The 23,677-nt window shown below is 44.5% G+C and overlaps 1 pseudogene; it reads right to left on the bottom strand.

Moving 5' to 3' along the window:
- Positions 1–22,406: 22,406 nt before the first annotated feature.
- Positions 22,407–22,524, bottom strand: LOC126163494 (5S ribosomal RNA; annotated as a pseudogene).
- Between the last annotated feature and the right edge of the window lie 1,153 nt (positions 22,525–23,677).

Below are 23,677 nucleotides of genomic sequence, written 5' to 3'. Positions count from 1 at the left end.
GAACATGTTTTCCTGTCTGTCAGCGTAGGATATGATGGACAAAAGGGGTAAGGACGTCTCCGACTGCAATGTGCTCATCAGCACCTGTAGTGGCTGTCGATGAGTCGTCCTTTCCGATGAATCTCGTCTCATCCCGTACTGCTGTTAAGGGAGCAATGTGAGCGCGACGCTGTTTCAAAGAATGCATTATCCATCACTGCACCGAACGGACGGCTGTCGTGGTAGTCGGTGGTCTGGGACTCCATCGAGGTGTCGTTAGCGATTCGAGCGTCCGAATTGCGGTTACCCTCAGCAGCGGCCACTAAATCAGGCCCGTCTGCCCATTCACCTGGCACGCCGCCCATTCAACACGCCCGGGAATTCGACGGCCGCGGTTGACACTCACCCAGCGGGAAAAACAGTTGGGCTTTGAAATCGGATTGGAGCTGTTTCCAGCGCCGTTCCTCAGGGACACGTTCAAACCTTCATTCGGTGCCGCTATGTGTAGAGGCCTATGATGTAACTGTCGTAATTGATGTAAGAGATATGTAATGATGACCATATTCATTATTGTAAAAATGTAGGCGTAGGTAAATAACCTTCCAAGCGAAAATACTCCGTATTTGTTCAAAAATGGGTCAAATGGCTCTGAGCACTATGGGACTTAACATCTATGGTCATCAGTCCCCTAGAACTCAGAACTACTTAAACCTAACTAACCTAAGGACAGCACACAACACCCAGCCATCACGAGGCAGAGAAAATCCCTGACCCCGCCGGGAATCGAACCCGGGAACCCGGGCTCCGTATTTGTTTCATGAAAGAAAATTGGCCTAGTCAATAAAATTCTTCTGGGCTGTTGACGACGTTGTCAGTATATAAATTGTCCGACATTTCGGCCACTATTGCAGGTGACCTTCCTCAGGGTTTTGCGGAAGCCTACGCTCACAAAAATTGGCCCTCACCACCAATTCTTTAAAGAATCGAACTCCAATTGTACTGTATCATGTACGATTAGTTTGTAAATTTTATTTATGTTTACAAACTGTGCGTTCTTGTATTGCAATGTAGGGAATCAGGCGCCCAAGTAACAAGTCGGAGCTGATATAGCCAGTGAACCAGCGCAACAGACAGATGAAAGTGCAATGCGCCTCCAACAGTCAGAGATAATAGGACGAGATAGACGCTCACCAGCGCATTGAATTCTCTGACAGGATAATTACTCTTTCAAATTAAACGTAATATGTGTACAGAGTTATTAAATTTTAATCGCTTTCGTGTGAAGATTTGTAAGAGACACACGTGTACTGAATTTCGGGAGATTTAAGCGCATTGTTAGGCGACATTAGAAAAGAATTGGTAATTTGATGGAATTGCTAAGATATCTTCAAGTTGAAGTCGAGTGTATGCTGTTTACGGATCATCAAATGAAAACTGAAATTACAGACAGTCAAAAAAGGTTAGAGAAAACAATTGTTTTATCCATTTAATCTGATTGTATTAGATACTGTGATTCTAAGACAGAAACTGGGGTAGTTGCGCTTTGGTTAGGCGGAAGGTTCTCAGATAATTACCCGGTCTGAAGTTAATATTTATTCGACAGTTTGTAAAACTCTTTCATTGATTCGACTCCACCGCAGTGAAATGCCCACATGGCAGATGGTTACTGCACTGCGACGAACTCTGCCGTTCCAAGCATGCCGTATGAATAATTGTCTTAAGAAATGCAGAACATTCCCTACCACAAGTCGGTTTGTTTATATGAAAGTGCTACAATCAGATTACTTATTGAGATTGATGACTTCCTTGGTGATCAATCCTTTGAAGTGAGTGTGTAATTACTGGTGTGTTTACATTAACCTCCTGAAGGTTCTTCTTTCTTTCTTTCTTCGTTTGGGTCATCAAGGACCACGCACCAATTTCAATGCTTCCTTCTTTGTTGTTCTTTCTTTTTCCTCCTGAAATTTATTTATTTTGCTGACATATATTTTATTGCTTTAACAGTGACGATAGTGATTAAAGACGACATTCTGAAACGTATTTTGTGGACAGATCTAAAGTATCGTTTCAGAACAAGTGGACTTCGACTGTGTGATTGTATTGTATGAGTGTGTGGATAAAACACAGAAACTCAAGCACCACTTACAATATAATTACTCAAGATAATTCTGTACTAGAGAGCCTTTCCGCATACAGTTAGATGATCACAATTACACGACAACATAGAAACTGTACAGTGGTGCACACCCATAGACTGACACACATCTAACAACTTCATACTAATAACAATAAGGACAGTACACAATGCATGTATTTTTGATTGCTTTACAGATGAGTAAATATTTGACATTAAGCGTGTAAAACGTTTATGGTTGAAGACTCAAAATTATAACTGTGTTGGTTTTATTAGTTTCGGACTATACGCCCTTATCTCCTGAACTGTAGTGATGCTAAAATTTTACCGCGTGAGCAGCGAAATAAACCTTCTTCCATTCATTATTTTGTAAGGGGTGTGAGCGAGAAAAAGTTTCGAAAAGGTTTGAAATTATGCGCAATATTTGTTGGAAGCCACTAGTTGCTCTCATTCTCAAACAGTGGGTGATTATAGTAATATGCACACCGTGAGTTACGCATATGAATATTTTCTAACTTCACCAACTGACTGATTGTGTTAATCCCTTAAATTTAATATTATACCTTTCAATGAGCAGTTTATGACAGTATCTTAAATTTTCTAATTCGGTCAATAATCATATTTTTTTGAGTCATCAGTCTTCTAACTGGTTTGATGCTACCAGCCACGAATTTCTCTCCTTTGCCAACTTCTTCATGACGCTGGCTGAAATTACATAGCCGGCCGAAGTGGCCGTGCGGTTAAAGGCGCTGCAGTCTGGAACCGCAAGACCCCTACGGTCGCAGGTTCGAATCCTGCCTCGGGCATGGATGTTTGTGATGTCCTTACGTTAGTTAGGTTTAAGTAGTTCTAAGTTCTAGGGGACTGATGACCACAGATGTTTAGTCCCATAGTGCTCAGAGCCATTTGAACCATTTGAAATTACATGAAATACTAAAAGCCAAATTTTTGTCGCCCCAGCCATCCGTTACACAGGCAACCTGCAACTAGGACCAGGTGACCGTTTTAACCAGTTAGACGATTTCTTGCGAAACTAGATGAAAGAAGTATAGCGGTGTTTCGACAGGTTTTCTGGGAGTCATCAGCTGTAACGAGTTATTTGACAAATATTGAAACTATATTGTTAAAGAATAGACGAGTTTGTTACGAAAATTAGTGCTCATGAAATTAAAGTATGTTAATTAGTAATGATGGGGGAAATATAACATTTTTGGTGTTTTCGTATCGATTGCAAGTTTTCGGTGTTGTTTGTAACACGAAACTATAGGCCAAGGTATTTTGATGGACGTAAGTAAAAATTGTAAGTTATACCGTACAATGCAAATTTTCTCTGCCGATATCTACTAGTGCTCCCTGGACTAGACGACATTCCCTCACAATTACTAAGATTTTTGGGAGAGCCTGTCTTGACGAAATTTACATTGCGTGTAAAAATTTTGGATGAAAGTAACTTTCACATGATACACCGTTGCTACTGGACTCGCATTCGGGAGGATGACGGTTCAATCCCGCGTCCGGCCATCCTGATTTAGGTTTTCCGTGATTTCCCTCAATCACTCCAGGCAAATCCCGGGATGGTTCCTCTGAACGGGCACGGCCGACTTCCTTCCCCATCCTTTCCTAATTCGATGAGACTGATGACCACGCTGTCTGGTCTCCTTCCCCAAACAACCAAACCAACCAAACACCGTTGCTAAACAACACAGCTCGCTGAAACTTGGACCACCCATAGAAAGAATTGGTCTAGTACAGTGATGAAGGTAAACAAAAGAAATTTGAAGATTGTATCAGTGCTATAACCGAGGCTATTAGAAATATATGGAAGTCACAGGTTATGTGGTAACTACTTCCCTTAATCCACGTTTCGATTTATGCATCATCATCAGAGTCATCAAGGTTTGGGTGAACACGTCATACGTTGTCTTATGGATCAGGTAGAGGACTCCTTACTTATATATGACGTGCTCACCCAGATCTCGATGAATCTCATAATGATGTATAAATCGAAACGCGTAATTAAAGAAAGTAACCACGCAACATATGACTTCCATATATTTTTAATAGCGTCCACTATAGCACTAATATAACCTTCAAATTACGTACAAAAGGTCGCATACCTCTTGCGTGACTTCCTGTCGCACCTGTTAACTGAAAGAAATACACGATGAAACGAACAGAAATGACACTTTTTTCGGAGAAAATAGTTACACTGAACTCATCGCAATTTTTGATAGTCCCCTGGAGTCTGAAAATGGTGGGGATTGGTTCTTAATTGTGTATGTGATCACCGCGAACGGCAGTGTATGCTCTGCAACTTGCTGCCATGTTTGCCACAAGGTTGGTAAGGGGTTCTAGTTGTAGAGCGTTCCATTCTCCCAACGGTTGACCACTGCATGACTGTGGTTGGTGTATGTGGGCGTGCTTCAGTTCATCTCCTCCTGGGGCGGGCAGGCTGATTTTTTTCTTCCTGTCATATCCAGAGTGGTAGCAGAGCATTTCCTTATTGAATGAGTACCCGGCCACCTCTTTACTTTCTCTAAACTCTTGCTTTATGTCCTGTAGGAATGCTACCACACAAGCAAGTTCCTCAGTGCTTAGTGCTTTGCGGGAAGCTCTCTGCCTTGTACTCGGCTGAAACATTTGAATAAGGGCATCACTCGCACGGTTATCCACTCCTTCTGAATGTCGCTCGTCATATCGGAAGGGTGAGATTCTCACAGTCCACTTGGCTATTCTGCCAGTCTTTCATCGTCTAGCTAATACCATGTCAGTGCCTGGTTATCCGTCTCTAATTGGAACGGCTTATACTCAAGATGAAACCTGAGATGTTCAAAGCCAAATAACACGACCAAGGCCTCTAATCGTACGCAGAGTACTTGCTCTCCGCGGCAGATAAGGACCTGGAGGCTACCCGATAGGTTTTCTCTCTTCTGCCTTCTCTTGGAAAAGCGTGGCTGAGCCACCCGAATTAGAGCGTCCATCTGCAGGACAAAGTCCCTGTCTAAATCAGGCACCGGTGCCCAAGATTACCTTCAAGCATCGAAGAACACGTGCTGAGTTTCACCCCATTTTAAATGTTCTCCCTTCTGCTGCAGCTGGTTAAAGGGAGGAGGGGGCGGCGGGGAGGCTGGCCAGCTGGACAAAATAGGGGAACAAATTTGGGAGAAAAAAAACTATATCCTTGTAGTCCTTAGGTCTGGGGAACAGCCGAACGGCCTTGGTTCGAGTGTAGTCCACTCTCACGCCTTCGCTGGACGCTGTAAGACCCAGAGACGAAATCTCCTTTTGAATCAGGTTCACTCTAGATGGTTTTTCAGTCAGCACTGATTAACTTAGATGGCGAAGGAGTTGCTCTGTGTGGTGCAGGCTCACGTAAAAGGTTTTGCTATAAACCAGCAAATTATCCAAGTAGTTATGCACACATTTAAAGCTGAGGTCACCGAGTGCGGAGCCATTTGAACCTGTCTGTGCCTGTCAATGGGTTAGACTCTGCCGCAGGAGGCACCTGGCAGGTCGAATACGGTAAAATAGTGGGCGATGGAATACTATGTGAAGGGATTATGCAGACCGAGTAATAGAACTTATTCCAGAATAGCGTGAGTGAGGACCCGACAGTCACAACCGGACGGCATCCCAACTCACTGGGTTTGAGTACAAAGAAAGTTGACGATGCGTAGAGAGGTAGTGAAGGCTGAATTACTCCATCAGCCGAAACTTGGTCAATTATTTTCCTCAGTTCTCTCATATTAGGTAGTGACAAGCGATAGTGAGACTGTCGAACCGGAACCTGATCTATGAGCAGAATTTTGTACTGTATCTCATTCTCCATCTATCTGTCAGAACCTCCAGATACCGTCCTAAGACCTGCTCCCCGCATAAACGAGAAACATCACAAGGCGACCACGTCACCTCCACGTAACCACCCCACGCCGGCACTTATCTTTACGCAGAAGATACTTCTCACCCAGGTTGAATCTGTACCTACATGATGGTCATATCTACATAATTCAACAGATATCGTCATTCACATCCGCACGAGCTATTGCTGTCTGATTGTTCTAATTATTCAATTCTAAGGTCGCCGAATGACTGAACATCAATGATTACAATAAAAATGAAGTAATATGTTCCATGGCCTGTAGATTGATCGAACGCTATCTCTAATTTTAGAAGAAAATGAGCACCACTTAATCGACATAGGAAAGCAATGTCTTTTACTTTTAGGTATGGCTGTTGTCCTTGGTTAATTAGTATTGAAATGACAAGAGATCTGTCTGTTACTGAACTGACATATAATACAATGACATATGATACAATGAAGATCCACACTGTTTCAGTTACAATTAATCCAAGTAATTCTGATTCCGCAATGTGCTTTGAAAGACTATGGGAAAGAGGCGTTATTTCCAAAGATTGTGACTGCATATACTTTATAAGATTTGGCAGAAATAATTACATCACCGGTGGCGTTAAGGTGAGGATTCGTGCACCAGAATTAATACATGCATCGGACAAGTTAATGAGCAAGTCAGTGGTCACTTAAAATTCACTGTAACAAAAACGTTAAGTCCCGAATCGCGAGAGAATTTAAATGAAAAGATAAAAATCATGAGTTCGAGTGTGAGACAACTCTAACTTGCTCGTAGGATTTCTAAATTTCACACAATGTTAAACTCGATCAAGTTCATAATACAGCAATCGGAAGACACACCATTTGTAGTTGGCGTATCCGATCTCGAACAACTGAGAAGTGCGCTCCATTATCTCGCACCCCCCCCCCCCCATTCTCTTTTCTTTCTCTCTCTCTCTCTCTCTGCAGAGCAGCATCAGCCTTACTCAACTACTCTCCGAAAACAGGATGACATCCTTACTGAATCATTCTCGAGAAACAAAGTTGTCTCGACTTCCCTCCAGAATACAATGTCCTCTTGATCGCTTGTGGAAACCGAATGTTCTCTCGACGCCCTCGGTTTCTTTTCTCTCTAGCGTCTCAGCAAGATATTTCTGCCAAAGACTCGCCTCAGCCAACCAGGGTTCGTGCTTAATTGTTGGACCTATCGCAAAAGGAGAAAATTTTCCACATAACTTCCTTCCTCTCATATTATGTCAGAACGAATTACGTCACATATTAGTGACGAGTCAGAGCTCTAGTCTTGGTGTCAGCCTACGAGACATGGAAAATACTTGTTTCTTCCCCTACGATACTGAATATTTTTCGGAAGCGTTTCAACTCTTCCCACGGTTTAGGTAAACACTTCTGGCGTCAGTACGCCTGCTGGAGGCGTGACTTCCTACTTAATCAGCAATGTGTCAACTATCTGCTGGCGGCAGCATCCCATGTGGGGCATGATGCGTACCGCTTTGAAGCTCTGTGACCAACCTCCTGCCGAGCTTGAAAAGAGATGCACCAAGTGGCAGCTCTGCTGAGTGCTTTACTTGAGGCAACGAGTAAAATCTCCTTCTGTGGTTGTATCACAAGTACGATACAACAGGCCCACAACGCCACCTTGCTGCAAGGGCTGCACGACACGCTTCGCGAATGAAAACTGTTACCTCATTTAGATCTGACTTGCTTGTCCCTTGACCTTTTGATATGAGTATCGAACTGTCTAACTAGGTTTTATTAAAAGGAAGTAATTATGAGGGTCGTTGCAATTGTTTCTGATTTGTTCACACTGGAAGTACTGGTGGAAACTGATGCATCGTACTTGTGATACAAACACAATAGGAGAGTTTACTCGTTGCCACCCTAAACTAGTTATAATGCGCTGAGCGAAACACTATGAGAGTGGAACGAGGAGAACACTGAAGCACTGATAATTATTAGTGACAAGAACACACACATTTATTGATGAATACTCAACTGTGTACAAAGCGGCTCAGCCTGCAGATCATGAACTTCAACTACTATTCCAGAAGCTAAGGCTGGATAGTAAACCATTCTTGTCCCACTACTATGGTCACTGAAGACGGGCTGATGTGAAATCGCTAGAAGCAGATGATGCGGCGCGAAGTACGTATACAAGTAGAAAGCGGTCTTCTCGGTAGTCGAGCTGACGGGGAACTGCCCGCTCTGCTGTGGCGTCTTGGCATATCACTTTTCTGGCGGCGCCACCGTTATGACTTTTTGGTGCGGAAATCCTGAGCTAAGCGCCGTCTCTGAAGTAGGAAGCTTATCGACGTCTGTAGTGCTGGCTGTTGGTGTGTGCTGTGCTTACGACACGAAAGAAACTAATATTAACTGACTTTTAATCACAGCACTTTTAATTATCCATAAAAATAAAGTCAAGACCTAATGCAACCCTGAAAAGCCGCACATGGGGAAGGAGTACACTGTCGCAATAAAGCTGACCAGTGACTGTACCGTTTTCAAAGAACTGGAGATCAGTACGTATATGAAATACTATGCCTCCCAAGCCATAACAAGTGGACCACCAAAACGACCGTGTCTGAGAATGTTCCTGGGGCATTACGTATTCCCATCTCTCGCCACCTGAGGGTGCGTCCACAATCACTACTCTGAATCTGGTCTGTTCCGAGAAGAACACGCGACCTCACTCCTCACTGGTCCAGTCCCTATGCTCTTGACACCACTGCAGACGGTGCTGTCGATGTGCGTGTGGATGTGTTCGGAAACAGCATGTTGGCGTCGCAGCCGCAAAGTAAACGGTAGGAAAGTCCACGACACCTTGAAGTCAAGACTCTTTGGTGTAGGTTACTTCGGACCTTTTGATAATAAGTAAATTGCAAAATTGATGTCAGATATATCACAACATTTCTTCTGCCTTTAATGTCAGGGAACGCCGTAACGACAAGCTGTATATCTTTCTCTGAAAATTACGCTGCTGACTCTGGTGCCAAATATAGAAGAGGTGTTGAGACAGAGGTAGTTAACGCGGTGCTGCTTCCAAGTTCCAGTTGAAAGAACTGCTGAAGAGGGTTGTTAGATATTGTTTTCGAAGGATGGGTTAACAGATTCTTGTACAAATCAAAATACTTTGAGGTTATTTATAATAATACCAGTTACTGTAGCATGTTGTGAACGCAGTTTCAGCAAATAAAAAGATGATAAAGACTGCTTAAGACCGAGTACGCGTGGAGCAGGCTCTCAAATGTAGCTTTGTCGACAGAATAAGACGGAACTGCTGAAAGTGACAGCAGCGAAATAATCAATGAGTCTGCTTACTAAAAGCAAGAAAATGCGAAGAAAAACTATAATGAATACAAAATTATTGGAGAGATTTTCTTCTCAGCTCGTGATTACAACTGTTTTCTTTTATTTCTGATTACTAATCTATGTACTATTAACAGTTTAAGAGGAAGAACTAAAATCAATTTTTTAATACCCATCATACTCAAGCCAATGTACAGTGGCTGCCGTAAACAGTATGATACGGACTTTGTTTTACTTTCAGTTCTTTAGGATGTTTATTTACTACAATACTGTTGTTGTTGCGGTTTTCAGCAACAACAACATTGTAGTAAATAAACATCCTAAAAAACTACAATGTTATATCGAATTTATTGAGTGCAGTAAAGTTTATTTCAGTAACATTTTTAAGTAAGGCTTCATTTTTATTAACCTTTCAAGACGATAATATTTGCTAAATCTGCAAAGAAGAAATTACACAAAGATGTTTTTAGGAGGGGCGGCGGGTGGGGGGCATAGGATCGCCTCGATATGCCTCTGTGTCCAGTAACGTGTAGTTAGTCCAAAACAATGTGTCTCTCTTTTGAAAACACTCTTTCACATAATTTTGTGTTGTAGAACTAGGATACTTAGTTAAAATGATGCTCGGCGTACACTATCTTTAAGTACATCCTAGTTGCACCATTTGCAAATGTAATATGCTTTGTTATCTTACGAAATTTCCTAGGAAATCGGGCAATTTGACCGTAAAGGATCCATATAGCACAGTTGCTACCAATTTAGTTCCAATGACGGCTGGGATGTTCACTTACACGCTTACCACCCTTACCAACGCTCATTTTCATGAAGAGAGAGTCAGAGAGAGAGAGAGAGAGAGAGAGAGAGAGCGGGAAGAGGGAGGCGTGCAGTTCATACACGTGAACAGAGTTTCTAAGGAGCCGCTTAAACTGCAGCAGCTGCCAACTTGTTTATGGAGCACTTTGGGAACATTGCACTTCCAATAGCCCATTTCACGGCAAAATGCTTGTAGGGGTAGCTCGAAGACATCTTCGTTGTCTGGCGTTGCCATAGAGAAACTTTGCAAGAGTTCTAGTTAACACCTTAAGAGCACAAATGAAAATGTCATTTTCGCGGTGGAAGTAGAAGACAACGACCGTCTCGTAGACCTCGGTATTGCCATCAAGAAGAAGGCAAGTGGCACCTGGGACATGAAGTATGTAGCAACTACATGCCTATACTTGTCCCTAGATGTTTCGCATAGCCAACGTCAGAGAAACTTCAACACAAAGCTTTTACGATCCCCCGCACAGATACAGAGCTGTACGGGATGATTGCGCCATTGACTTTACAGTAATTATGGTATAAACTATCTGATCAAAAGCGTCACGACCCCTATTAGTGGACATTCATATGGGGTGTGTCCACCCTCAGCCTTTATGACGGGTTGAACTCTTCTGGAGACAATTTCAGTGAGGTGTCTGAATGTCTGTGGAGGAATTACAACACTCTCCTTGAGTTGCCTGTGTTTGTGATATTGTAACGGTACACTTGAGATTGTCGTTGGAGATGTACAAACCCGTCACACCTCACGGATATTCTGAAATCCACTAGCTTTTCGTCTTCAGAGATGTCCGTTCGCTGCAGTGGTAGAGGTTGGTCGTGGGCTCGTAAAGATATGCTAGATGGGGGCACTGTAATCATGATCATTGGAGGAAATCCTTAACTACATTTTGCAGAAAAGAGCACACAATATAACTCTTTTTACGGGATGATATTTAATGATTCCTGTGGTTTTAATCACCTCACAGTTCACTGTACACTGATTTAAAAAAATCGTAACACTAAAAAATGGCTAATGTAGAGTAATGAAATTTATGGAATACATTTGTCTAGGTAACATGTTTAAGTGATTAACATTGCAAGATCTTAGGTTAATGTAACCCGGACATTAGCCATTGCATATGTGAACTACCGGTACGTTAATAACGGGTGTAACTGCCAGAATGTTAAATGAGAGCAGGCAGACATATATGTACAGAGTTATTACAAATGATTGAAGCGGTTTCACAGCTCTACAATAACTTTATTATTTGAGATATTTTCACAATGCTTTGCACACACATGCAAAAACTCAAAAAGTTTTTTTAGGCATTCACAAATGTTCGATATGTGCCCCTTTAGTGATTCGGCAGACATCAAGCCGATAATCAAGTTCCTCCCACACTCGGCGCAGCATGTCCCCATCAATGAGTTCGAAAGCATCGTTGATGCGAGCTCGCAGTTCTGGCACGTTTCTTGGTAGAGGAGGTTTAAACACTGAATCTTTCACATAACCCCACAGAAAGAAATCGCATGGGGTTAAGTCGGGAGAGCGTGGAGGCCATGACACGAATTGCTGATCGTGATCTCCACCACGACCGATCCGTCAGTTTTCCATCTCCAGTTTAAGAAATGCCGAACATCATGATGGAAGTGCGGCGGAGCACCATCCTGTTGAAAGATGAAGTCGGCGCTGTCGGTCTCCAGTTGTGGCATGAGCCAATTTTTCAGCATGTCCTGATACACGTGTCCTCTAACGTTTTTTTCGCAGAAGAAAAAGGGGCCGTAAACTCTAAACTGTGAGATTGCACAAAACACATTAACTTTTGGTGAATTGCGAATTTGCTGCACGAATGCGTGAGTATTCTCTACCGCCCAGATTCGCACATTGTGTCTGTTCACTTCACCACTAAGAAAAAATGTTGCTTCATCACTGAAAACAAGTTTCGCACTGAACGGATCCTCTTCCATGAGCTGTTGCAACCACGCCGAAAATTCAAAGCGTTTGACTTTGTCATCGGGTGTCAGGGCTTGTAGCAATTGTAAACGGTAAGGCTTCTGCTTTAGCCTTTTCCGTAAGATTTTCCAAACCGTCGGCTGTAGTACGTTTAGCTCCCTGCTTGCTTTATTCGTCGACTTCCGCGGGCTACGCGTGAAACTTGCCCGCAAGCGTTCAACCGTTTCTTCGCTCACTGCAGGCCGACCCGTTGATTTCCCCTTACAGAGGCATCCAGAAGCTTTAAACTGCGCATACCATCGCCGAATGGAGTTAGCAGTTGGTGGATCTTTGTTGAACTTCGTCCTGGAGTGTCGTTGCACTGTTATGACTGACTGATGTGAGTGCATTTCAAGCACGACATACGCTTTCTCGGCTCCTATCGCAATTTTGTCTCACTGCGCTCTCGAGCGCTCTGGCGGCAGAAACCTGAAGTGCGGTTTCAGCCGAACAAAACTTTATGAGTTTTTCTACGTATCTGTAGTGTGTCGTGATCATATGTCAATGAATGGAGCTACAGTGAATTTATGAAATCGCTTCAATCATTTGTAATAGCCCTGTATTGAGTTGTACAGGTGCTGGATGTCTGTTTGTGGAATAAAATTCCATGCCTGTTGTACTTGGCCACTCAGTATAGGGACGGGTAATGCTGGTTGTGGATGACGCTGGAATTGTCGTCCGATGATGTCCTATATGTGCTCAACTGGAGACAGATATGGCTATCGAGCAGACTAAGGCAACATGTCGACACTCTGTAGAGCATGTTGAATTACAACAGCGGTATGTGGCAGCGCGTCATCCTGTTGGAAAACATCCCTTGGAATGCTGTACACGAAAGCACAACACGTCGAATCACCAGATTGACGTGCAAATTTTCAGTCAGGGTGCGTGGGATTACAACGCGAGTGCTCCTGCTGCCATATGAAATTACGCCCCAGAACATAACTTCAGGTGTAGCTCCAGTGCGTCTAGCACACAGAGAGGCTGGTCGCTGACCCTCAGCTGACCTCCTCCTAACCAACACACGGACATCACTGGCACCGAGGCAGAACCAGCTTTCATCAGAAGACACAACAGACCTTCACACTGCCCTCTAACGAGCTCTCACATGGCACCACTCAAGTCACAAATGGCGGTGGTTTGGGGTCAGTGTAATGCACGGTGCAGGGCCCCTGGGGGGCCGGAGCAGTCTTTGAAGTAATCGATTTTTAACAATTTGTTGTGTCATTGTGGTGCCCACTGCTGCTCAGATTCCTGCAGAATAAGCAGTACGATGAACCAGAGCCCCACGCCGAACACGATGGTTTCCCTCTCGATAATGCTACGTGGCTGTCCAGACCCAGGTCATCTTGCGACAGTACATTCTCGTAACCACCACTGCCAGGAATCACGTACTGTGGCTACACTCATGCCAAGTCTTTCTGCATTATTGCAGAAGGAACATCAAGCTTCTCATAGTCCTGTTACACGACGTCGTTCACACTCAGTGAGCTGTCGATAATGGCGTCTTTGTCGCTTTAAAGGCGTTTTCGCGAATATCAACTCACCATGTATAATCCCAAAGATAACTAACGCTCATCATCGTTGCAGCGTGTATTTAAAGCAAACCTGATTTGCATCCTTATAGAGCCGCTACTAGCGCCACAGTTGTGCGACTGGTGTGAAATTTGAATAGACATCATCTTTCATATGTAGCAACACGACTACCAACTTCCGTTTATGTCTCACAACTACTTCTTGGTGCTGAAATTTTTTTGTGTCAGCGTATATTGGTTATCAATAATTCTGCAGCTGTGGGCAGATTACACTTTAATTACTCCAAAGGCACATACGCGACTGGCCAATGGCTAAGCAGTCATAAGCAGCATTTTTAAGATACACTCCTGGAAATGGAAAAAAGAACACATTGACACCAGGGTGTCAGACCCACCATACTTGCTCCGGACACTGCGAGAGGGCTGTACAAGCAATGATCACACGCAAGGCACAGCGGACACACCAGGAACCGCGGTGTTGGCCGTCGAATGGCGCTAGCTGCGCAGCATTTGTGCACCGCCGCCGTCAGTGTCAGCCAGTTTGCCGTGGCATACGGAGCTCCATCGCAGTCTTTAACACTGGTAGCATGCCGCGACAGCGTGGACGTGAACCGTATGTGCAGTTGACGGACTTTGAGCGAGGGCGTATAGTGGGCATGCGGGAGGCCGGGTGGACGTACCGCCGAATTGCTCAACACGTGGGGCGTGAGGTCTCCACAGTACATCGATGTTGTCGCCAGTGGTCGGCGGAAGGTGCACGTGCCCGTCGACCTGGGACCGGACCGCAGCGACGCACGGATGCATGCCAAGACCGTAGGATCCTACGCAGTGCCGTAGGGGACCGCACCGCTACTTCCCAGCAAATTAGGGACACTGTTGCTCCTGGGGTATCGGCGAGGACCATTCGCAACCGTCTCCATGAAGCTGGGCTACGGTCCCGCACACCGTTAGGCCGTCTTCCGCTCACGCCCCAACATCGTGCAGCCCGCCTCCAGTGGTGTCGCGACAGGCGTGAATGGAGGGACGAATGGAGACGTGTCGTCTTCAGCGATGAGAGTCGCTTCTGCCTTGGTGCCAATGATGGTCGTATGCGTGTTTGGCGCCGTGTAGGTGAGCGTCACAATCAGGACTGCATACGACCGAGGCACACAGGGCCAACACCCGGCATCATGGTGTGGGGAGCGATCTCCTACACTGGCCGTACACCACTGGTGATCGTCGAGGGGACACTGAATAGTGCACGATACATCCAAACCGTCATCGAACCCATCGTTCTACCATTCCTAGACCGGCAAGGGAACTTGCTGTTCCAACAGGACAATGCACGTCCGCATGTATCCCGTGCCACCCAACGTGCTCTAGAAGGTGTAAGTCAACTACCCTGGCCAGCAAGATCTCCGGATCTGTCCCCCATTGAGCATGTTTGGGACTGGATGAAGCGTCGTCTCACGCGGTCTGCACGTCCAGCACGAACGCTGGGCCAACTGAGGCGCCAGGTGGAAATGGCATGGCAAGCCGTTCCACAGGACTACATCCAGCATCTCTACGATCGTCTCCATGGGAGAATAGCAGCCTGCATTGCTGCGAAAGGTGGATATACACTGTACTAGTGCCGACATTGTGCATGCTCTGTTGCCTGTGTCTATGTGCCTGTGGTTCTGTCAGTGTGATCATGTGATGTATCTGACCCCAGGAATGTGTCAATAAAGTTTCCCCTTCCTGGGACAATGAATACACGGTGTTCTTATTTCAATTTCCAGGAGTGTATTTCATAACGACTCACGAGAGCCACTACCAATCCTGCCATGTACTGTGGCCCCGCTCCCAGACATACGCTTTTGTAACGCAACAAGTAACGTAACTGGTAACAGCCATCACCATACGAACTGTTTACTGTATCCCCTGCTACGAGACTGACGCTGCCCACCCGTGACCTCCGAGTTCTTGTCGAAACGAAGTAGCTTCTGCGTCGCTCTTTTCAATCAGTCCCAGCTACGGAAATTTCGTGTTTTTCTATATACTGGAGCCGTGTGCGGCCAATAGAAAGCTGCTGATGCGAGAGACGCATTGTCGCCAGGCCACGACACCAAGGTGCCAACCCTACAACCTCCGTGCCATTCCGACGCCATACTGTCCCTCTATGTAGGCAGTAGGCTTTGCGCAGTATTCCACAATCTTATGAAGTCTTAGATATCAGTTTTCGCACATAAATGTTATAGAGTGTGTAACGGGGCATCATCCTCTAACATTACTTTTCATCAACAATGGTTGTAGATACTAGTATTATTTTTCAAATTTCGGACAGATCAATATTATCTCAGCTGGTTTTCTGAAAACGTTCATATAATTTTATACATAATATATTATTCCAAGCTAAAATTTATGAAAAAGAATAACTTTATTTTCGGTATTATAACCGATAAGTACTAGTTCTGAATGTACAGATGAAATTATTTTTTGGTAGAAACATTTGAAATTACGAACTATTGGCACACTTAAAATTTTTACTATTAATTACGCAATACTGTACTGGTTACTATATTTATTTCTGGATTCATTCATGAAATAATAATCGAAAGTAATATTGTAACAGAAACTAATAGAAATTCATTTGTCAAAAAAAATTGTAAACGCTTTGGAATATTGTTATTTCCGCTGAGTGAGACAGTAGTAAACATGCCTCTGATGTGATCGGACCTATTTTTGTACTTTGTGCGACCAATGTTCACACATCAAAAAAAGTTTTTCATCATCCCGGTCCCCAGAACTCTTGAAGATAGACGTTGACTGTGGATACTGTATCACGGACACAGTCCCTTTCACTATTCAGAGCTGTCACTAAACCCGCGCCGGCCGTTGTGGCCGAACGCTGCTACGGCCACAGGTTCGAATCCTGCCTCAGGCATGGATGTGTGTGCTGTCCTTAGATTAGTTAGGTTTAAGCAGTTCTAAGTCTAGGGGACTGATGACCTCAGATATTAAGGCTCAGAGCCATTTGAACCATTTTTGAACTAAACCCGCCCATGCATGGGCAGCGCCTATTAGACGGAGGGGGTTCGACAGCCGATCAGTTCCAGTCATTCCACCAGGTAGGATGTACACGGCTCGTATTGTCTGTAGTTAAACCATGCGTAGATGGTCAACAGCAAGGTTCGATCGCGTCCGCATTGTTACTTTGTGGCAGGAAGGGCTCTCAACAAGGGAAGTGTCCAGGCGTCTCGGAGTGAACCAAAGCAATGTTGTTCGGTAATAGAGGAGATACAGAGACGCAGGAAATGTCTATGACATGCCTCGCTCAGGCCGCCCAAGAGCTACTACTGCAGTGGATGACCGCTACCTACGGATTATGGCTCGGAGGAATCCTGACAGCAACGCCACCATGTTGAATAATGCTATTCGTGCAGCCGCAGGACGTCGTGTTACGACTCAAACTGTGCGCAATAGGCTGTATAATGTGGAACTTCACTTCCGACGTCCATGACGAGGACCATCTTTCTAACCACGACACCATGCAGTGCGGTGCAGATGGGCCCAAGAACATGCCGAATGGACCGCTCAGGGTTGGCATCACGTTCTCTTCACCGGTGAGTGTCACATATGCCTCCAACCAGACAATCGTCGGAGACGTGTTTGGAGGCAATCCGGTCAGGCTGAACTCCTTAGACACACTGTCCAACGAATGTAGCAAGGTGGAGGTTCCCTTCTGTTTTGGGGTGGCATTGGATGTGGGGTTGACGTACGCCGCTGGTGGTCATGGAAGGCGGTGTAACGGCTGTACGATACGTGAATGCCATTCTCCGACTGATAGTGCTACCATATCTGCAGCATACTGACGAGTCATTCGTATTCATGGACGACAATTCGTGCCCCCATCGTGTACATCTTGTGAATGACTCCCTTGAAGATAACGACATTGCTAGATTAGAGTGACCAGCATGTTTTCTAGACATGAACCCTATCGAACATGCCTGGGATGGATTGAAAAGGGTTGTTTATGGATGACGTGACCCACCAACCACTCTGAGTGATAAACGCCGAATCACCGTTGAGGAGTGGGAAATTCTGGACCAAAAGTGCCTTGATGAACTTGTGGATAGTATGCGACGACGCTTACAGGCATGCATCAATGGAAGAGGACGTGCTTCTGGGAATCAGAGGAAACTGGACCGCCACCTCTGAAGGTCTCGCTGTATGGTGGTACAACCCGCAATGTGTGGTTTTCATGAGCAATAAAAAGGGCGGAAATGATGTTTATTTGATCTCTATTTCAATTTTATGTACAGGTTTCGGAAAAACTTTTTAGATGTGTGTGATTTCGGCTTTGTTAATGTGAAAAATGAAAAGACTACATGATATACTAAATTGGCTCAAATGGCTCTGAGCACTATGGGACTTAACATCTATGGTCATCAGTCCCCTAAAACTTAGAACTACTTAAACCTAACTAACCTAAGGACAGCACACAACACCCAGCCATCACGAGGCAGAGAAAATCCCTGACCCCGCCGGGAATCGAACCCGGGAACCCGGACGTGGGAAGCGAGAACGCTACCGCACGACCACGCATGATATACTAAAATGTGACAAAATATATTTACGTAACAACAAAAGTTCTGCAACAACAGTCTTCAAATTTATTTACATCATTCCAATCGTGAGTACCTAAAATGTGACATTTTTAGCTTCAAGAATCAACCCGCTAGACAAGAAGAACTGGAGCAAACTCTACGTAAAAAGCTAAGTAAATTAGAAAGTTGATTGTAATCTTCGCTCCTCTCAAATCTTCATAAGAGACTCGCGTAGACAATAAAATGCAGTTAGGGAGGAGGGGAGAGATTACAAATGACAAAACAGAGAAGATGCTGGTGTCTGGAGCGGAGTCGACGTTCCAACTCATCCCGAAGTTGTTCCACTGCGTTCCTGTCGAGACTCTGAGCAGGACCGTGCGTTTCGGAAATGCTATTGTTCATAAATCATTGCCTCATAGATGCTGCTTTAAGACAAACTGCATTGTTATGTTTATATAGTAACCGTCTCTGAACTGTTCCTCTGCTTTACGCAGTAGACAATTAACGTTTTAGTAAACACAAGAAGGTGACCACACTCTAAGAGCAGAAAACACTCCCATACCATAATATCACCTTCTCTGCACTTTACTAATGTCACTGAACATGATGGTAAGTACGTTCTTCACGTCACGAATCGCGAGACCCCTCCCGCCGGAGGTTCGAGTTCTCCGTCGGGCATGGGTGTGTGTGTTGTCCTTAGCGTTCTACATCTACATCTACATGGCTACTCTGCAAATCACATTTAAGTGCCACGAACCACCTTCACAATTCTCTACTTATCCAATCTCGTATAGCGCACGGAAAGAATGAACACCTCTATCTTTCCGTACGAGCTCTGATTTCCCTTATTTTTTCGTGGTGATCATTCCACCCTATGTAGGTCGGTGTCAACAAAATATTTTCGCATTCGGAGCAGAAAGTTGGTGATTGGAATTTTGTGAAAAGATTCCGTCGCAACGAAAAACGCCTTTCTTTTAATGATTTCCAGCCCAAATCCTGTATCATTTCCGTGACACTCTCTCCCATATTTCGCGATATTACAAAACGTGCTGTCTTTCTTTGAACATTTCGATGTGCTCCGTCTGTCCTACCTGGTAACGATTCCACACCGAGCAGCAGTATTCTAAAAGAAGACGGACAAGCGTAGTGTAGGAAGGCTCCTTTGTAGGTCTGTTACATTTTGTAAGTGTCCTGCCAATAAAACGCAGCCTTTGGTTAGCCTTCCCCACAACATTTTCTATGTTTTCTTTCCAATTTAAATTGTTCGTGATTGTAATACCTACGTATTTAGTTGCGTTTACGACTTTTAGATTAGACTGATTTATCGTCTAACCGATGTTTAACGAGTTCCTTTTAGTACTCATGTGGATGACCTCACAATTTTCGTTATTTAGGGTCAACTGCCACTTTTCGCACCATTCAGATATTTTTTTCTAAATAGTTTTGCAGTTTGTTTTGATCTTCTGATGACTGTATTAGTCGATAAACGACAGCGTCATCTGCAAACAACCGAAGACGGCTGCTCAGATTGTCTCCCAAATCGTTTATATAGATAAGGAACAGCAAAGGGCCTATAACACTACCTTGGGGAACGTCAGAAATCACTTCTGTTTTACTCGATGACTCCCTGTCGGCCGGCCGCGGTGGTCTAGCGGTTCTGGCGCTGCAGTCCGGAACCGCGGGACTGCTACGGTCGCAGGTTCGAATCCTGCCTCGGGCATGGGTGTGTGTGATGTCCTTAGGTTAGTTCGGTTTAAGTAGTTCTAAGTTCTAGGGGACTTATGACCTAAGATGTTGAGTCCCATAGTGCTCAGAGCCATTTGAACCATTTTTGAACTCCCTGTCAATTACTACGAACTGTGACCTCTCTGACAGGAAATCGCAAATCCAGTCTCATAACTGAGACGATATTCCATAGGCACGCAATTTTACTACCAGGGGTGTTGGGTTGGGTTGTTTGGGGGAATAGACCAAACAGCGAGGTCTCGGTCTAATCGGATTAGAGAAGGATGGGGAAGGAAGTCGGCCGTGCCCTTTCAAAAGAACCATCCCGGCATTTGCCTGGAGCGATTTAAGGAAATCACGGAAAACCTAAATCAAGATGGCCGGGCGCGCGATTGAACCGTCGTACTCCTGAACGCGATACTACGAGGCGCTTGTGTGGTACAGCGTCAAAAGCCTTCCGGAAACCCAGGAATACGGAATCGATCTGAAACCCCTTGTCAATAGCATTCAGCACTTCATGTGAATAAAGACTAGTTGTGTTCCACAGGAGCGATGTTTTCTAAACCCTTGTTGACTGTGTATCAATAGACCGTTTTCTTCGTGGTAATTCGTAATGTTCGAACACAATATATGTTCTAAAATCCTGCTGCATATCGACGTTAACGATATAGGCCTGTAATTAAGTGGATTACTCCTACTACCTTTCTTGAATATTGGTGCAACCTGTGCAACTTTCCAGTCTTTGGGTGCGGATCTTTCGTCGAGCGAACGGTTGTATGAGATTGTTAAGTTTGGAGCTAATGCATCAGCATATGTTAGTTTAAGTAGTGTGTAAGTGTAGGAGCCGATGACTTCAGCAGTTTGGTCCATTAGGAATTCAGACACACACACATTTTTAAGTATGTTCTCCAGGCAGTCGCCAAATCCAAACCATCCCATAAGCTTACCACAGGGTATAGCAGGAATAATCATCCCAAATCACTCTTCACCAGTCATCCGCTGTCCATTGGCGTCTCTCTTCACACCACCGCAAGCGTCGCTGAGCGTCGACTGTAGAAGTCTGTGGCTTATGGTGAGCTGCTGAACTACAGTATGCCTTTCTCAACTCCTAATTCACAGTCACTGTGATAGTTGTATACCTGGTAGCTCTTTGGACCTCACTGGTGATTCCTGCCGAAGATTTCATGCAGCTGTTTACAGCGCCCACCTGCAGTGCTCACTTGTTCCTGTTCATCAGTACACGAGGTCTGCCTGCTGCTCTGGTTGAACTGTGCTCGTCTGTTCGCATTTTCACTCCCCATTCGCATCACCGACGGTCGAATTGGATCACTTTAGAAAAGTCGACGGTCGAACTGGGCCACTTCAGAAGAGTCGAAGTGTTCCTGATGGGTGTGTTTCACATGTGACAACTAATGACTAGTCCACGATCGAAGTCATTGCGATCGCCTGACCGCTCCATTCTGCTGTCACTGGTTCTTTGCTGAGAACACAATAGTCCCCGCTTCTTTTTATACCGTCGGATCTAACTCTCGTGACATCTATCGATCAATTCCGAATTATATACATGTCTCTGGCTACTTGTGATCGGATATGTATGTAATAAAGGAATGAAATAAACAGAAGGGAGAAGGGCCTAAATCGAAACAGCTGCATCCAAAAACGTGAAGAAATCGAAACGGAAATGGGAATCAGAAGGGAAGAATTACAGCACGGGAAAGTGAAAATAAATTTCGGTGAATTTAAAAGCAAAGGCATCATCATTAAAAGTGTGAAATAAACGTCATTGTTAAACACAGAGGAGAGGACGGGTAGGTGAAAACAGTAGAATGAGGAACTCTTCGACGGGGAACGCTCTGTCTGTTGACACGACAGGGGCAAAAATGACTGTCGATTTGTAGGCGTTGGAGATCTACTATTGTACCTCTCATCTGATAGAGTTTTGGATGGCTTTGCTGCCAAACAAGAAAGAAGGTTTTCTTCGGAATTTTGTAGAAAGTGAAATATTAAACGACAACTGAAATTTGTTTATAGAATCTACAAACATCGTATTTTCAGACGAGTATCATCTACACAATCCGAAAGATGTCAATGCCAGGTAAATGTGAAAACTGCCACAAAAACTGCTCAAGCATCCAAGCTTCTGACAAGGGTATTATACACGAGAATGGAAAAGAAAATTGAGAGTCTGTTAGATGACGATTAGTTTGGCATTAGGAAAGGTAAAAGCACCAGACAGGCAGTTCTGCAATACACTTGGAAACAAAATCAAAACTAAGGAAAGGTTTCCTCCTCGTCCGTGCGAACAAGCCTTGGAGGGCCCAACGGTAGCGACCGGCCGCCGTGTCATCCTCACACCACAGGCGGCACCAGATGCGGATATCGAGGGGCATGTGGTCAGCACACCGCTCTCCCGGCCGTATGTCACTTTACGAGACCGGAGCCGTTGCTTTTCAGTCAAGTAGCTCCTCAGTTTGCCTCACAAGGGCTGAGTGCACCCCCTTGCCAACAGCGCTCGGCAGACTGGATGGTCACTCATCCAAGTGCTAGCCCAGCCCGACAGCGCTTAACTTCGGTGATCTGACGGGAACCGGTGTTACCACTGCGGCGAGGCCGTTGGCATCTCAAAAGGTTTGGTAACCTACAATAAAGTACTCGAGAAATAGAAATGGTGCAAGAAATCTTAAATCCTCAGAAAAATACGCATAAACTATAGGGAAAGGTAAGTATTATGGAAAACGCACATTAGTCATTACTGTACCATAAGAATGGAAACCAAGAGTGAAGTGGTCTGCTTAAAAGGATGTAACGCAGTGATGCCACCTTACCTGCTGCTGTTCAAACACTTTGTCAAGAAAACAATGAGGATCTGAAAAGAAATGTTCAAAAATGGAATAAAAATGCAGTGTGAAAGGATATCACTGATAACATTTGATGATGACAATGCTGTCTTCAGTGAAAGAAAGGAAGAAGTACAGAAAATGTTGTATGGAATTAACAGTCTAATGAGCAAAGTATACGGAAAGACGAAAGTACTGAGTATATGCAATGAATAGGCAAAAAATGTGTGTGAAATCTTATGGGACTTAAGTGCTAAGATCATCAGTCCCTAAGCTTACACACAACATAAATTATCCTAAGGACAAACACACACACCCATGCCCGAGGGAGGACTCGAACCTCCGCTGGGACCAGCCGCACAGTCCATGACTGCAGCGCCTGAGACCGCTCGGCTAATCCCGCTCGGCAATGAATAGGCGATGAAGAAAATATCATAATGGGGGACTGCCTAATATACAAAGTGAAGGCATTCTACTATTTTGGAAGAAAAATAGTGGATGACGGCGAAGTGAGGTTGACATAAGAAACAGTCCATCACTAACGTAGATAGCATTCCTCTCCAAAAGAAATCTGCTAGTATCAAACAAAGGCCTTAGTTAGATGAAGACATTTATGTGAATGTATGTTTGGAACATAGCACTCTATGGAAGTGAATCATTCACTATGGAAAAACCGCAAAAGAAGAGAATCGAAGAATTTGAAACTTGGTGTTTCAGCGGGGCAAAGGAAAGTAGGTGTACAATAAGAAATAAGAACGTTCATCCCAGACTCGGTATGTATTTGGAAAAAATTGTTGGGGACAAATAACTGCGGGTGACTGTTCCAAGTGCAGTTGAAGAAGCTGGCACAGGGAACGAAACGTATCGAAGCAGTCATAATACTGATGACAAATTTAAAAAAAAAGGAAAATATTACTAAGAAATGAATGAATTT

The sequence above is a fragment of the Schistocerca cancellata genome, chromosome 2, assembly GCF_023864275.1.
Source record: "Schistocerca cancellata isolate TAMUIC-IGC-003103 chromosome 2, iqSchCanc2.1, whole genome shotgun sequence".
NCBI lineage: Eukaryota > Metazoa > Arthropoda > Insecta > Orthoptera > Acrididae > Schistocerca > Schistocerca cancellata.
Note: the sequence above shows the minus strand (reverse complement) of the source record. Positions and strands in the feature narration are given on the sequence as shown.